Source organism: Hibiscus syriacus, unplaced genomic scaffold (genome assembly GCF_006381635.1).
Source record: "Hibiscus syriacus cultivar Baekdansim isolate YM2019G1 unplaced genomic scaffold, ASM638163v2 tig00117034_pilon, whole genome shotgun sequence".
Taxonomy (NCBI): Eukaryota; Viridiplantae; Streptophyta; class Magnoliopsida; order Malvales; family Malvaceae; genus Hibiscus; species Hibiscus syriacus.
In genome coordinates, this window is record NW_024063533.1 from 2,241,400 (window position 1) to 2,253,111 (window position 11,712).

The 11,712-nt window shown below is 34.2% G+C and overlaps 2 pseudogenes; one reads left to right on the forward strand and one right to left on the reverse strand.

The window, feature by feature from the left end:
* Positions 1-5,847: 5,847 nt before the first annotated feature.
* Positions 5,848-9,231, forward strand: LOC120196881 (annotated as a pseudogene).
* A 1,248-nt stretch (positions 9,232-10,479) lies between these two features.
* On the reverse strand, positions 10,480-11,455 carry LOC120196651 (annotated as a pseudogene).
* Positions 11,456-11,712: the final 257 nt, after the last annotated feature.

Here is an 11,712-nt window from a genome sequence, read left to right on the forward strand (position 1 = left end):
TTAATATATTTTTCAAACAATTTTCACAAAGTATTTTGAACCAAAATCAAGCCTAAAATCATTTTTTCAGAGTGATGCACCGATGCACCAATCCATGCATCGATGCACCATGAATAAATTGAACATCGAATGCATTTCATGCATCGATGCACTTACCATGCACCGATGCACTGAGGATTTTACGAAAACATCGAATGCATTTGATGCATCGATGCACCAGCCATGCATCGATGCACTCTGGCTATTTTGAAACATTGAATGCACTTGATGCACTCTTAGTGTACCAATGCAATAAGGGTCCAAACAGTCAAAATATTTGAATTTTACACTGATGCACCGATGCACCATGGGTATTCATCGATGCACTGACGCTCCCAACTGATTTTATTAATTGTTTTCACACTTAAAATGGCTATATTGACTCCACTAAGCATCCCCAACGTTCAGAATCATTTGAAGGTGTATTTAAACAAGCTTAGAAGTCACTGATCAAGAACAAGAAACATCAAGCAATTAGAATCAAGAGAGAATCAAAGAGAAAGTATCAAACCTCAAGTTTGAGCGTTTCAAGCCTATTTTTCATTCAATATTCATTTTGCTTTCAAGAACACTTATTGTGCTCAATTGTATTTATTATTGAGTGTTCTTTCTTTGTTCTAGAATTGTGCAAACATATTTACCTTGTGAGGTTTTTTCTTGTAAGTTTGCAAATTTGTAATCTTCTCTTTGAGAAAAGAGTGTTCTCAAGAATTGGGGTATATTCTTGAGGGAGTTGTAAGGTTATCTCTTTGGCCTCAAAAGAAAGAACAAATTAGTGAATTTGTTGGAAAATCCTTAGTGTGGATAGCTAAGGTAGTGGATGTAGACTTTGGTTGATAAAGTCAAACCACTGTAAATCGATGTGCAATTACTTTCAATTTTCTGCGAAAGCTTCCACAAAAATGTTTATTGCCAATTCACCCCCTCTTGGTCGATTCCATCGATCGATTAACTCAACAGAAAGCTATCCTAAAACCAACCCAAATTTTGATATTTGTCAAAGAGCTATGACTCTAAAACATTAAAGAGCTATTAATGTATTTGATATTCTTTGAACTCATGCTTATGATTTGATTCTGTTGTGAACCAGTCAGGAGCAATAATTTACAAAAATCTTTCATTCTTCGATAAAGAAATAAGGAAAAACATTTTCAAACAAGACAATCTCAATTTAGGAAGGTCCTTAAAGCAAGTTGATGTCTATTTTGGCTCTATTGAAAAAAAAGAATGAGCGAAGCCAGAATGGTGAAACATTTCATATTCTTGAAAGCAAGTAGTTCGAGAACCAGAAAGTCTGGAGAATTGAACTTGTAATGCTCTCTTATGACATTATTAGCAAATCATCAAGAATGATTACCCTATTTAAAAGGGACACTTATCCCAGAGCATAGCAAAAAGCAAGAATGCAACCAGTCAAGAAGGAGATGACCACCTCATTCAGAAGAGGCATATTTCTCAGACATTCCATCAGAAGGATTAATTACTTCTTAAATGTTTGTAGTAACAACGGTAGGAGAATCCCTTAAGTTACTTGATAACACTGTTATTTAGTGACACTCGAATGAGAGCATTCAAGATTAATAGATTTGGGCACGAATAGAGCCACGAGTACCCACAATGGGGCATTATCAAAAGTTGGACCTCTTGGAAATCATGAGATTCAAAGCCAATAAACATGGAGAGTAAGCTTTACAGTTTAGAATGTTGAGACATCTTGAAGGCCCATCTCAGACAGATCCACGTGGGCATTTTAAAGGCACATCGGTATGAAAAAAATGTTAGAGCATTTTCGAAGGCTCACATTTACAAGAAGCAAATATTGGGGCATGCTTAAGGCCTATATCATCTTATGGAAAGATCATTGAATTGAGCAAATATTTTCAATGAGACAAAAAGAGATGAAGAATGAAAATGGTGAAATAGTGACAGTCGAGCTGATTATACATAATTGTTTTGTTCATCATACAATTGTATTATTTTGGTGATTCGATGCTGGCAAGCCAAAGCGTTTTACTTGTATTCCCACTGAGTTTTGTTCTTAGGTGTCCTTGTGACGTCCTATAAAAACTCCGAACAATATGAAAGAACTTCATTGATAAGAAATCTAGGCAGAAGCCACAGGAAATGATGAATGTGTTGTCAAATGTTTTACGAACATCTATGTAGAAGCACATGAAAGGATGAATGTGTTGTCAAATGTTTTACAAACCAGTTTATTATGATGTTGAACCAATGTTGTGATCATATGTTTCCATTTATTGATTCAGGATAAAGTTTGTCTTCTTCGACCCCAAGGTTATAAGTGAAAAATGATGAAGATTTCTTTCTACGGAAGGGGCGCTGAAATTTAAACAACAAGAAACTAGTGGAGCCAACTAAGGTTGAACGATAGATTGTTGTTAAATATCTCGACATGATATGGTCTGAATGGCTTTGTTCGAGATCCAATTAGATGTGGAGACATGAAAGGAATTATGATAAATCTTCCTTATGATATGTTTCAAGAGTCAAATCAGAACAGACGTTGCTATCCTAATTAATCTCTGTTGAGTTTGGCATATCTACATCTACATTCTTCAAAGATGATAGATTCTTCTTTCAAAGGTGAAAGCTCTATTGGATTTCTACACAAGTCCAGACGAAGAAGTCGGTGTTATCAAAGACAAATAGGGCAACAAGATCATTTCTGACTGCAGCAAAACTCCATGAATGAAACATTCTTCTAAGACTTTAATACAAATGAAGCAAAGAAGATATAAAGTTTTCTCTTCAAAAAAATGAGAATCCCAGCTTGAAATAACATTTTAACTAAGTGAAGGAAGACCGAGTTTTCCACTTTTAAGTCAAATAAAGATTGACTTAACATTCATGCATCATATTAAGGCATTTACAAAATTAGGGGAATTTTCATTCATTTTATCAATGTTGAATATTTGACAGGAATTTCAAAGACTAGCAAAGATTTGAATCCATCACTTGATGGATCAACATTGTCAGGTAGAGTTCATAATGAGAAAAACTCATCTGAAGAGGAAGAAGAAGTTCATAATGAGAAGAACTTGTTTAACATTTTGCTCGATTCTATCACAGAATGAGATAGATCAGCACCAACATTTACAGAGAGAGTTCATAATGAGAAGAACTCATCTGAAAAGGAATAAGAAGTTCATAATGAGAAGAACATGTTCAACCTTTTGCTCGACTCTATCATAGAAGAAGATAGATCAGCATCAACATTTCTAGGTAGAGTTCATAATGAGAAGAACTCATCTGAAGAGGAAGAAGAAGTTCATAATGAGAAGAACTTATTCAACCTTTTGCTCGACTCTATCACAAAATAAGATAAATCAACATCAACATTGCCAGGTAGAGTTCATAATGAGAAGAACTCATCTGAAGAGGAAGAAGAAGTTCATAATGAGAAGAACTTGTTCAATATTTTTCTTGACTCTATCACAAAAGAAGATAGATCATCATCAACATTTCCAGATAGAGTTCATAATGAGAAGAACTCGTCTAAAGAGAAAGAAGAAGTTCATAATGAGAAGAACTTGTTCGACCTTAACTTGATTCATCACCTATGGAGTTGAATTAGAGAAAAACATCACTCAAGGGGTCAATATTTCCAGAGAAAGTTCATAATGAGAATAACTCGTCTAAAAAGGAATAAGAAGTTCATAATGAGAAGAATTTGTTCAACCTTGCCTTAATTCATACATATGAAGTTGAATCAACGACACCTCTTTTGAGGATCAATATTTCCAGAAGGAGTTCAATATTTCCATTAGGAACTTAATTTTTGTGCTTATGGTGAGTTTGAAGGTGGTGAATAAGATATTCCTAAACTAATATCGATATTGTTTTTTTAGAGTAAAATATGAACATTTTGCAATGGTAGTATCGATACCAAGTTCTTAAAATATCGATACTACTTTTTTGGTGTCGATACTAAGGCTTGGTATCATATTGATATAATTTGATTGTATTGTGATTTTATCTCTAGTTTCTTGTTCCTTCAATTATCATTCCTATTAAGTTAATTTAACCTATATGTTTCTCAATCATTGTAAGATACAAGTGTATCTTCAATTCCTCTTTGATGTCAGATTTTCACTTTTTGCAAATTAATCTTTTAAATTTCTGTTTTATTCAATTTAATTATTTGACTGTAATTTTTTTTTATTTTTTTTATTTATTTTTGACTCCTTTATATTTCTATCAATATTTTATCATTAAGATATTTTCTTTTAAAAACAAATTACATGTTATATATTTATTGATTAAAAGATTTTTTAACGAATGTGATATGAATCTTAAAATGATAATACAATGAAACATTAAACAACTTTCTATACCATAAAAAATAGATTCGAAAGTATAATATATATATATAATATATATAGATACTTTTACGATTATTTTCAAGCTAAACTAATTTTATATTCTTTGTTTAAAATATGGGTAAATTATATAAATAGTTCCTGAATTTGTACGGTATTTTTATTTTAGTCATCCAACTTTTAAAACTTACAATACAATCATCAAACTTTAAATTCGTTTTCATTTCTATCTCTTCCATTACCTACAGTTAATTTTTGCTGACGACGTTACAACAGCAGCTTCTTTTTCTTCTCTTCTTCTTCTTCCGACTCAAACCAACCAAAACCTAGAAATAAGACTTCCTCTTCTTCTTCTTCTTCGTCTTCTTCTGCCTCCTCCTCTAACTCAAACCAAGTAAAACCCAGAATGAGATAGCAAAAAGAAACTCAAACAAATTATTTTGCAGAATATTGGATATAAACAACTCAAAAAAACTAAAACAAATTATTAAGGGGGTTTTAATTTGGGTGTACAGAGATCGGTTACGCATTGATTCAACTATAATTTCGTGAGATTCAGGTTCGGAAATACTCCTTAAGATTTTAATCTGGGTTTTTAAGCCATGAATAGCTCATCTTGGAAATTGCTTGATGGAGGTCGTTACTTTATTGGTTTAATGAAGTTAGGCTTAGAAATCTTTGACAAGGAAACGTAAGGATGTGGGTTAGGAGGGCTGGACCACTCGAATTCTAGTGCAGTCTACTTCTCTCACTATTCATGTTTGGTCATTTGGTGAACTCTTTCATTTGGTTTAAGGTTCAAAGTATAATGTTTTAAGTGCTGCTGATCCTCCTCTAGCAATGCCCACTTAGTACCAACAGCAATATGCTATTGGTGTTTTGTCATTTAAGCTTCACCAGTACAGAATTATAACCCCCAACTTCCGCTTCACTAGTAGTTCTTCTATACCGAATCTATAGCAATCTACATGCACAGTGAAGTGAAATGTCTACAATTAAATTTTTTAACAGATTCAACTACACGGAAAAGAACTGCATGTTTGGCTTACTTGAACAGTAAGGCCATTATCCATCAAAGCTTTTATATGCCTGCACCATTAAGTAGTATAAAGAGAAGATCTTGAAGTCCAAAAGTCTACAAGAGGTACCAAGTGGCATTATTTGACAGAGATTATTGCCATTTTAAAAAACTTATTATGACGTAAAAATCTTTGTTTGAGTTTGAGTTTTTTTTTTTTTGAGTTGTTTATATCCAATATTCTGCAAAATATTTGTTTTGAGTTATTTTTGGTTGTTCTCGTTAATGGGTTTTGTTTGGTTTGAGTTGGAAGAAGTAGAAATTTCATTTCTAGGTTTTGCTTAGTTAAAGTCTGAAGAAGAAAAAGAAGAAGCTGTTGCTGGTGCCACATCAGCAAAAACTAACGGTAGGTAACGGCAGAGACAGAAATAAAAATTAACTAAAAGTTCGATGACTATATTACAAGTTTCAAAAGTGGAGTGCCCAAAATGTAAGATATGTAAAAGTTTGGAAACTATTTATATACTTTGCCCTAAAAAAATTGAAAAGAAAAAAAAAGAAACGAGTTATAAAAGTAAAATAAAGACGTATAGGGCAAAAGGGAAATAAAAGAGAATGGTAAGTTCTACGTGGGATCGAAGAAGACGGAGAAGGGCCAAGTAATCGAGTCCCTAAGCGTCAGAGGGCTGAGCGTGTTTTGGTATCGGAGGCTCTGGTCAAGAAGAGACGAAGAATCGGGAGGGAGGAAGCATCCGAAAGAGAAGGAGAAGCATTTGGAGGAGCAGAAGATCTGAAGGAGAAGAACAATTGGAGGAGACTGGAGTTGAGCAAGGAGAAATGAGCCCTCAGACTGCTCAATGGATCTATTTCATTACGTTAGCTGACCCTGAAGTTCTTGATTGTTCTATCTGTTACGAGCCTTGAGTATCCCTGTTTTTCAGGTTGGTCATTTAATTGTCGACAATTTGGTGGTTTGGGGTATGGGTTTCCTATTCTTTGGTGAAAAACATTCAATTTTTTTGGTTAATTTCTTTGTTTTATGGTGAAAGGATTGGGTTTTAGGGTGGGTTTTTAATTTTGGGTAAAAAAGGTTTCAGATTCCAGTGTTTCCCCTTTAATATGCAACTGGGTTTTCTTTATTGTTATTGGTGAAATGCTTCTAAAAGTTTGATTTTTTCTGATAGATTTTTGTTTGTTAGGGAAAGCTTTTCAAATTCATCTAGTTTTTGAATTATATTTCTTATTCTCTTCATTTTCTGTTTGTGTTTCTCTTTTCAAATTCTTTGTTCTATAAATTTATATGAGATGAATCCTTCAACCTAGTTATTCATGCAAAACTTTGAATATGACTTGGGGGATATGATTGGAGAGAAATTGCTTATTCTAGACTTCAGTTTATTAGTTGGTATTGTGGATTTTTATACTTTTTTTTTGGTGAAGATAAAGTTTGTTCATTTAGCAAATCTCTTAAATTCTATAATTGAATACTAGAATCGAAGATTGAGACTGCTAAAAGGAACTATATAGACCGTGAAGAAAGTGATTGTTAGCTTCAGTGGCATAGGATGGTTAGTTAGTTGATAGATCTGAGAATTATGTGGAATCAAATATTTCTTGTTCCTATACGAATTGTAAGGGGAATTAAGTGAAATCGTTTCTTCTGTGTTAAATCTATATTGCTATTTCAAAATGCATTGCAAGGTTTTTTATGTACTTGAAGGGTCTTTGGAGGGTCGTATCCATATGCTCATGTTGAATATATCGGACAGGGCGACTTAAGAAAAATGAAGAGTTAGTGCAATATAGTGAGGTTTAGTAGGTTGAAACCTTTTTTCTATTGGTGAGATCTTAGTTGCATCTCTAGGTCAAAATTTTCAAGTTATTACAAATAGTCAGGTATAAGCAATATTGGAAGAATAGGTCTTTCCTGTCTTTCTTTAACCAGTAGTGTTGCCAATAATTGAACATGAGGTCATATACATGGAAGAACTAGGAAAAGATTGAACCGTTTGAGATTCTAACCTCTTAAATGATGGGGGCTTTGTTGTTCCAACATTTTTCTTTGAGCACCCATATCTAACCTCTTAAGATGATGAGAAGGAGGAGTCTTTGAGATTCTAACCTCTTAAGATGATGAGGAAGGATGAGTCTTTGAGATTCTAACCTCTTAAGATGAGAGGATGAGTCGTTTGAGATTCTAACCTCTTAAGATGATGGGGAGCTTTGTTGTTCCAACTTCATTTTTCTTTAAGCATCCTTATTTCGGATATGGTATGGGATAGGACCCTCCAAGGACTCTCCATATACATGGGAAAACTAAGAAAGATTGAACATACCTGTGTTAGACACATACATTATCCGACACAGACACCCAAGTGTTAGTATACGTAGATGGGAAGCTGTTTGTGATTTTACAGTGTTGTTCATACTTGGATGGTACAAGTTGACTTCAAAACCACTTTAACATATTTTCATGATTTATTTATACTGTTCTGACCAGAATTGTGAGAATAAAGAGAAAAAAAACATGGGTTTTATAATGTTTAATCTTAGCTTCTTGTGACGAACCCTTTACGGGCCAATCTTTGATGTCAACAAAAGCATTTTTATGGTTTCTTATGTAAATTTTGTAGCATTTTTATCCTCTTGAACTTGAGGGTGTTTTGGTCGATGGATTTGGCATTTTCCGATGAAAGGGTATTGTTTGACTGAAATATCAAATGAATTCCATATTTTTGCGATTTTTTTATTCATTTGTTCATATATTAAATGCATCCTGATAAATTGTTTATGGTTTGATTGGCATTCAGTGTGAGAATGGGCATATAGCTTGCACTAGTTGTTGCTTCAAAATAAGGAATATATGTCCATCCTGTTGTACTCCGATTGGCTATAGTCGCTGCAGGGCGATTGAGAAGGTTTTGGAATCCATCAAAGTGTCATGCCAAAACACAAAGTACGGGTGCAAAGAAGCATTCAGTAGCCTGAAGCAGAAACATGAAAGGCATGTCCATTTGTGCCATGTTCATGCCCCCTTCCCGAGTGCTACTTTGAGGGTTCATCAGAGGATTTAAGTGCACACTTTGGTAATGTACACAAGTATTCTGCAACACGTTTCCTTTATGATCGTTTAACAACCATCACCTTTGGAGTTTCTGAAAAGTCACTTATTCTTCGGGAGGACTGACGGTTCTTTATTCATTCTCCACAATAAGGTTGAGACTTTGGGGAATGTAATCACATTGAGCCGGATTGGACCTATAACCGAGAGAGGTTTCTTCTATGAGCTAATTGTGAAATCTCATGCTGATGGAAGTACGCTTAGATTACAATCCTTCACAAAGAGCACTCCGAAACGGGTCGATAACCCACAGTCATTAGGGTTTCTCCTGGTTCCAAGTCAGTTCTCACAGTCATTAGGGTTTCTCCTGGTTCCAAGTCGGTTCTCTAGTAGTTTCCGGCAGATCAAGATGGACCTCCGGGTGTGGTGTTCCGATCGGATTTCCTGCGATCAGAGGCCTAGCGATGCATAGTTCTTGTATATATATGAATTTCATAACGAAGATTGATTCATGAATGTCAAATAACCTGAACCAGAGAGAGGTTAGGTGTTAGGAGGACCAAGTAATTCCAGTTTCACATGCAATTTCAAACCACTCCAGGTCATCAGTAAAACCTAAAAGTATAAACTTTAATTTAGGTTATGTGGATGAATTGGTTTGACAGATGTATATGAAATTGGAATGACTTTCTCCTCAACTTTAGCGTATTTCACGATGAGTGGAGTGAAATCAAATGTCCCTATTCATGCTCCAGTCTTGGTTTGAAAGCTTAAACTCCATTTTCAAGATTTTTATTTAAACTTCCAACATCCAGGAAAGGGGAAAATTAGCAGCCAACATAGGATTTTTTATAGTTATTTATTATTTGAAAAATATTGTATATTTAATTTATTGATTGTGTCTGTGTATTATAATCGATCATATGATATCCTTTAATTAATATATTTAGTTTTAACGATATGATTGATGATATATAAATTTATATAATATAAGTGCATTAAATATATATAGATCTAATGAGTTATTGAACTTATCGAGTAGCCTCAATAACTTAATTTGAGCAGTTGTTTATGCTATGTGTGCATTGACAATGACTAAAAAATATTGTAAATAAATATTATGAATTAATATTATATTATAATTAATTCAGTTTATTAAAACATATTTATATAAAAGTTTGTGCCGATTTCTATATATCAAATTAATCTTTTCTTTTTTGATTTTGTTTAGGCAACAGCGGTACTGATTTTGATGTTGGTAGTTGACCGTCGGTTCTCTTTTCTCTTTGGTTTTTTTTAGTTTTTTAATAAGAATAATTCTACCTCTATGAGACGTTTTTCTCTATCTTTGTGGAATATTTTTCGTCTTCTTTTTCAGTCGTTTGGTCGTTTTCTTATTTTATGTATTCTCAATGTTGGATTTGACAATATCACGACTGATCAAAATGGCGTTTATTTGTAATCATGTTGATCTTGTCTGTTATGGATCTTCGGATTGAATTTGGATATGCGATTTTTGTTCGTTGATAGTTTCTCACGACGCTCGACTCTGATTTGGGATTCTCAGTAGTCTTTCAATAGTTTTTCTTTTTGTGATTTATTTGTCGATGTAGTCATATTTGTTTGTATTTATTTTTTGTTCGAGATCTTTAGTTGGATTTTTAACATTTTCCATGTAGGGTATTTATATGATCTAAATGGGCTAGTTTTAACTTTTAATATTATAGTAAAATATCTAAATTATGTTTTTAGTTTACTATGATATTTAAGTCTAACGAATTTTATTAGAAAAAAATATTTGTATAAATAATGCGATAATAATTTCCTTTTAAGTAAATTTTGTTTCATTTTTAAGTTGAAATCTTTGGTTCTTTCTACCAAATTATATACAATAATACAGTCATATCACTTGTACGGGAGCCCTTCAAACTCTTTCCTCAAACAGATAGATTTGTCATCTGGTCTTTTACTTGTCCCATCCTTCTAGGGTTCTTGTTATCTGATATAATATGCACATTTTCTCATCTAAAAAGAAGAAGGGTGGGCACTGTGTTTTGTTCTTTTTTATCATTTGCTACATTTCGGCTGATTTTCTTCAATAATCTTGATAGGACACGAAGGAAATGAGATTGTAAGATCGAGATCCAAGTTCGATACACCAGCGGGTGCTTCATCTTCGAGATAACTTGCAGCATCCGAGACACCATCATTGTCCGTTGAAGATATTCTAAGCTTACATGCCACATTCATGGAGGTGGTGTCAGGGGGAACAACAAGCTGATCAGGTTGAGGACGAACCGGATATTGGTTCAGGTTGTGGTGATGGGATCGATCCCCATTTTTATCAGCTTTCTCTTTATATGAGAATTCCAATAGTTCTTCACCTCATTATCCGTTCTCCCCGGCAATCTACCGGCTATCAGTGACCATCTAACACCCAATATCCCAAAAAATTTTAGGTGTCAATATCAAACACTCGTGTTGGTGTCAGACTTATAATGCGAGAATCATAGTATTAAATTATAACCTCAACATAGCATAACAGTCGCGTCGTTACATTTTCATGATTATGGCGACATCGTAATCATATCCGAAATTTGAAAACAAATACGTGAGTAATGGAAATGAATCATACCGGTTACCGAAGAGAGCATGGAGTTTGATGATTAACTCCTCTTCGTCTTGACCGAAGTTACCGCGTCTGATATCTGGTCTTAAGTAATTTATCCATCTTAGCCTGCAACTTTTACCGCAACGGTGCAGACCTGGTGATTTCCATGAACGAAAACGTCAGTGGAAAAATAAAAAACCTTCTTATTCTTGCTTGATTTATAGAGGCAAAAAAGGAAGAATCTGCTGCTTTAGGGAGGGAACGCCAACAACCTTCACTATGAATACGTATATAATCAACGAGCTTTTCATCTTCTTGCTTGGACCAAGCTCCTTGTTGGTGCCTTGTTTGTCACAGCGGGGCTTTCTCATCGGATTTCAGAAAGTAAAACTCTTCACTTTCTGTCCAACCAAACACTCGTAAGAAGCTGGGAGAGAAATGGAGACAGATATGGGGAGAGCATTTCGGGTTGACTTGGACTGGTGGTTTTTAAAGAAATTTAGGTGGCTTGACCGACGACTAGTTCTATCACATTGTAATGTTTTTAAGTATGCATATGGATAAGGTGTTTGATTTTCAGGCTACGTACGTGAAGCTGTTTGCCATTAAGTATGCTCTTTCCTACCTACACACAAACCTTCCA